The 5,955-nt window shown below is 34.0% G+C and overlaps 1 non-coding gene across 1 annotated transcript; it reads right to left on the reverse strand.

Annotated features, from left to right (window-relative positions):
- Positions 1-3,987: 3,987 nt before the first annotated feature.
- LOC142453915 (U5 spliceosomal RNA) lies at positions 3,988-4,101 on the reverse strand. Its single transcript, XR_012785470.1, has one exon. It is a non-coding gene; the product is annotated as a U5 spliceosomal RNA (small nuclear RNA).
- Between the last annotated feature and the right edge of the window lie 1,854 nt (positions 4,102-5,955).

A 5,955-nucleotide genomic window follows, 5' to 3' on the forward strand; every position in this document is an offset into this window, starting at 1 on the left:
TATGATAGAAAACTGTCAACTTTAGCCAACTTGTGGAGTTCCGGGACTGTAGATTTGTCTTTACTGGAGTGAAAAAGGCTCCTCGTTCCTAACAGCGCAACTGATGGTTTTGAACTGCTGACCTTGCACTGATCAGCACAGCAAATAGCTCACTACACCACCAGTTAGGATCATACAAAAAACAGGTGTGATCTATTTTTAAGATAAAAATATATATATTCTGTCACCAAAAGTTGTTTATGTAAAAACTGTCAAACAAGACACAGTAAATGTTTTATCTTATAACTTAAATATAAAATTAACACAATGAAGTATATACTTCATGGAACTATCATTCAGGGGATGTTATAGAACACATCAGCACTGCAAATTTTCATTTCTCTCATCCCAGTCAATAACTGTGCTTGACATAATAATTCTTATGACTTCCAAAACCACTAATTGTTTTTCCTTCTTGAATTGTATATAAGTAAATAGACTTATGTTGTATGTACTCATTTTTTCCTATCTTATTTTACTCAACCTTAGGTTTAAGGGTTTCTTCCCTTTTCACTTATGTAATATTAGCCTGTTCTTTTTCATTTTATAATATTTCATTGTTTGTGCCATAGCTTATTTTGCTAATATCCTGCTTATAGGCATTTGCTAGGAATATTCTTACAAATATATTTTGCTAAGGAATTCATTAATTTTCCATAATTTTATGCTCAGGAATCAAATTACCGGCTCACAGGGAGCTATGTATTTAAGTATAGAAGACTCCACAAAACACCTCGCAAAGTTAGTATGGCAGTGCAGTCTCCTGTCAGTGGAGCAGCAAAATGTCAAATGTAATGCCCAAGAGTCAACATTTGGTATTTTCAGGTGTGATTTTAATATTCATTTCCCAACTTGTAGAAATTAAGAATGACTTCAGACATTTTTGTATTTTTGTTGTGAAATTTCTGTTTTAAGTCTTTTTGCTTTTAAACAAACTTATTTTGTGAGTTTAGGATTTAATATTATGAATACGTTGCCCCATTTTTGTTTTGCCTTTTTAATTTCTAATGGTAGGTTTTCGTGAATAGAAAATTTTAATGAAGTGCATGTACGCTAGTCTTTTTGTTGTTGTTGAAGGCATAAAGGCTTTGTGTGTGTGTGTGTGTTCTGACTAAAAAAATAAAAATTAAAAAATTAACCAAGGGATTCCTATTTTTTCTATTTCTTCTATAAAGTTTTCTATTTTAAATTCGCTTCTGAGATATTTTTCAAAGTAATTTTTGCATGAAATAAGAACCACTAATTTCTTTTTTTTCCCACCAAAACCATAAAAGAAGTAAAATGTCATTTACATCTTGTCCTGTGGTACATTGTTCGATTCTCTGTTGGTTTTTCAATTTTATAAATCTTACAGAGAACCGTTGACTCTTTCTGTTGTTTTTGTTACATTTTTTTATTCTCTAGCCTTTATTGCTTTGCTACAGGTGGCTTTATTTTTCTGATCCTTTAATTTGGGCTAAGATGTTGACTTTGATTCTTATTTTTTGATGTGTACATTCATCGATATAAATTGCCTCTGCTTTTGTTGTGTCCCAAAGTTTTGTCATGTTGTGTTTTCATTCTCATTTGATTCAAGGATTTTAAAAATTTCATTATTCATTTTATTACCCAGTAGTTCTGCACAAGGTGTTATTCAATTTCCATATTTTTTTGGATATTATTGTTGATAAGCTCCTATGTTCCAATTTTTTGGTGTTGTGATCTGAGAAAATGCTTTGCAATCTAACATATAATTTTTTTCCTGGTGCACATGGAGTATTCTTCAGAATATTGTTTTGATGCTATTATCCATGTTATTATGTTAATTTGCATTGAATGTCTCATAATATACAAATAAAAGCACAATTCACTTAGTAATTGTTTTACTTATTTTGTTGTATTTTGCAGTTGCTAGATATGGTGTTAGACATTCTTTTTGATTGTTATAAAAACATTCTATGTCTATGTCCTAACTTACTGTATGTTTGCATGTTGTATCAGTTCAATTTTCTAATTATATTAGTGAATTAATCTCTTTTTCATTTATTTTAATATCTCTCTTTATCTCTATCATCTATCTATTTTTCTGAGTTCTTGGTTTTCTGCCTATATAAGTATAGTAAAATATTGTTACAAAATGAATTAAATCTATATTAAACAAATATATTAAAACATGAAGCAATTATATAAATTTTAAAATATATTAGAAATATTAAAAATTCCTGAGTTGCAATTCTCTCTTGTCAGTATAGTTCCTATGATATATTTGGGGAACATACCCAACTTGTGTGTGCCTCAGTCTCTCTTTTGTAACACCTTGAGGTGAGATGAAGGTAGGAAAGTCCAGCTAATTTCGTGTAATAATTATCATTGATGACTCGTTAGCACCAACAGGCCAAAATGTTTACCTTGCATCGCTATGACTTAAACAGTGTTCTGAGGACTTTATGAATACTGACACTAAAACCGGAAATGCTTTCAACTGGTTCTGACAAAGAAGGAACTCTCTCAAATAGTAAACTCCCCAAATAGTAAAGCATCTTCCATCCTTTAGACAAGAGTGTAATTTAAAAATAAGTCTCTCTTTGAAATTTGGTTGCATTACAATGTTTTGAATATGATACTTTTAAAATTCTAGAAATTTAATGAACTTTATTTTTCTTATTAATTAATTTGTAATAACCTATAATTCATATATCTACAACTATTAATTTTATCACATTAAGCGGGGTTGTGCAGTCATAACCACAGTCAATTTTAGAACATTTTCTTATACTCATTTTTGTTAGTCCCCCGTTTTCCCCAATGTCCCCCACCATGTCCCTCATTAATTATCCATCCAGTTACTGACTATAGATTTACCTATACTATAGTTCATATACTGAAGAATCATACAAAATAAAACTAAGAAACAGAAACAAGACAAAAAATAACATAAAACAAAGAAATACTTCAATTGAAAAGAAAGAATACTATAATAAAATTGATACAAATTCAAAATAGCTAAAAAGGGAGATCAAAGGAGAAGGTGCAACAATTTAACCTTGCTGTATCTGCCACTTTTGTCTGATAGCAAGGCTGTTCACAGAGTATTAATCCTCTCTGGGACCCTGCCAATTGAGTTGAGCTTTCACTGTGAACTGGGTCTTCTGAATTTAAGCTCTAATACCTCTTCAAGACTGGTGTGTTTCTTTAGTGTGGACTTAGTTGATACCTCACTTAAATAGCTGTTTGTCTTAGACTGTAGGCCCTATTCGTTCTGATAGTCGGGCACTATCTGATTTCTTCACCACACTTCACTATAGCATCCATATTTTCAATGATTTCTTCACGAAGACAAGTATCACGTAGGGCCATGTCATAAGAATTAATTGCTCTTTGATTAAGGGGAAGTTTAGTCCAAAGCCCATGCCTATGTCTGTGTTTGTATATGTCTCTATTAATTTGAGGGACAGCATTATCCTGTTATTGAAGAATATTATAAATAATCCCTTCTCTCTCCAATCTCCTCCCAAAGAAATCTGGGCTCTCTGATTTATACCATGTCTGAGAAAATCTATTAAGATTATCCCTTTTGAATTAAAAAATCAACAACACCATTTGCCTAGCTGGAATGGACCCAGCAGATCCCCTAAGAAACCACTGTTTTGTCTGGACCTCTTATTTAAGGCACTCAAACAAAACCAAGAGATGTATGTTGCTAAGAAACCTTGTATGCAGCCATTTACTTATGGCAACGATATATTGAAGCATGATTGTTTGGAATAACTTGTGCATAAATGAACTCGAGCCCTTTAGCATTATTATTTGAATTGGACTTACACTTATACTGACATTTGAGGCTATAATTAGATGTACACATATCAAAATAGTTGTGTTTTCCTGTTAAATTAATTCTTATACTAATGTTAACTATGCTTCTCATTGTTTGTATCTTACAGTTTAATTTCTTTTCTTTTTTTCCCTTTCAGTCTTGCTCTGCAGGGCTTCAAAAATTAGTTATGAACTCTTACTTGTTCCTGTCCATGGAAATATTTAGTAAAAGGCAAAAGATTTATACAATTTGAAGAGAAACCAGAGTATTGGTCTAATTTATTTTCTTCTGTCATCCCAGCCGGCTTCTGGTTAGTCTTTCCATGGGGCATGTTTTCTCCCAGCACCCTTTCCCATGTGTCTCTTATAATCAGGATTTATTGAGTCTTATTTTTAATTGAAGTTTATGATCTCTGTTTTTAAGCTGATATAATTAGTCTACTATTTAATCTATTAGCATAATTTCATTAATGTCTATCATCTTGTAATTTTTAACACTTTCATCTGTAGTTTAATCTAATAACTAATCAGTAGTTTAATTCTTCATTTTTCTCTTCCTGCATTCTTTTACATTAATCAAGTAATTAACAATAAAAGTCTCATTGTATTTCCACTTCATTTCCTCTTTAATTATACATGCTTTATGAAATAGAAAGATTGTGTGCATACATGTATGTGTATAATGAATTTCCTAGCAATCTCAATACATACCCTAAGCTCTACCGGTTATGATTGTTTTCACTTTTCTACCTCTGCTGTGTTTCCATTTATCAGCGTTGTCCCTCAGGCCATTTTTGATCAGGAAGAAGTTTGGCAGATCTCTCACCACAGACCCGAAAAATAGGAGGAAAACTATGTCAGTGAGCCACAGGGTTTGATGTTGGTTCTTTTTCCTTGCTGCCCCATACAACTTTAAAACTGAGTATTTATCATGAGGATGTGCCCCGCTCCGTGTTTGTCCCGGACTCCTTTCACTGGGAGGATTCTACTTCCCAAGAAGCAGGGAATTGAAGCAAATTTAATTCCGATATTTAGAAGTTTCATTTCAGGTCTTCAGTTTCTTACCCCATGAACTTATTTAATGCCCCAATGGCAAAAACATGTTATGCACTTACTGCCCTTCTTACTACTAATACTTCACACATGAAGGAAGGAATGTCAGATCTTTTCTGATATATTTTTTCTGTTCAGCACAGTCCTTCTGGGTGTCTGAAGCCTCAATCTAGATTTAGCAAATGTTACTTTTTAAAAAAATAGCTAGATATGTCATTGGAAAAACTGATGATATTACAAGGACAACCACTTTATACCCATGCGGCGGGGTGGGGGTGGGCGTGATTGACAATGTTATACTTTTAAGTTTATATGGGGTTTTGTTATCCTCCCTTTAGGTTGCTTGTTACTGTTTGTGTGTTTGTCTTTTGGCGTCTGCTGGTTGGTTGGTTGCTGTTAGTGGGGTACTCTGTCTTCGGGGTTTGAATTGGCCAGAATATGACCTCCAAAGTCAACCTGAGTCACGCACATCCCAGGAACATGCAGATGGATTTTGGGCTCCCACTGGACTGGACGCTAACCCCAATCCAACAACAGCTACATCTCACAGCATGCCTTGCTCAATACTCACCCTCAAGTAAGGATCACTGAAGATAAGGGTGCAACAACAAAGTGTAATAAAGAAAGCAGAGTAGTGTTTGGGGCCTGAAGGGCTTATATTCAAGCAAACAGCCATCTAAGGAAGGAGTCAACCAAGTCTATTTTGAACAAGCACAAGCTTGTGTGTTCCCAAGATGACAATAACAAAATTTGAATATGATAAAACAGACAGAGAAAAGTATCGCAGCCCAAATTGCAAACACCTGATTTGGAGAAGTCTATATGGGAGCCTAAAACCCATCTGCAGAGTGTTTAGTCAGATTAAGCTTCAGGCAGATCCCCTCTAGCCACAGGCAAGGGCCTCAGACAGCTGACGGTCAGATTAAAGGCAATGTAGTCATGAGTATACTGGATAGAACAGGATACTTAGTCAGTTGACCTCCTTCTTGACCCAGCCTGAAATTGTTCTAGGAGCCCGTATTTCTTGTTTGCTCCATGACAACTATTTCCTCCCTCACCTTATAAATAGTC

Source organism: Tenrec ecaudatus, chromosome 7, assembly GCF_050624435.1.
Source record: "Tenrec ecaudatus isolate mTenEca1 chromosome 7, mTenEca1.hap1, whole genome shotgun sequence".
Classification (NCBI taxonomy): Eukaryota; Metazoa; Chordata; class Mammalia; order Afrosoricida; family Tenrecidae; genus Tenrec; species Tenrec ecaudatus.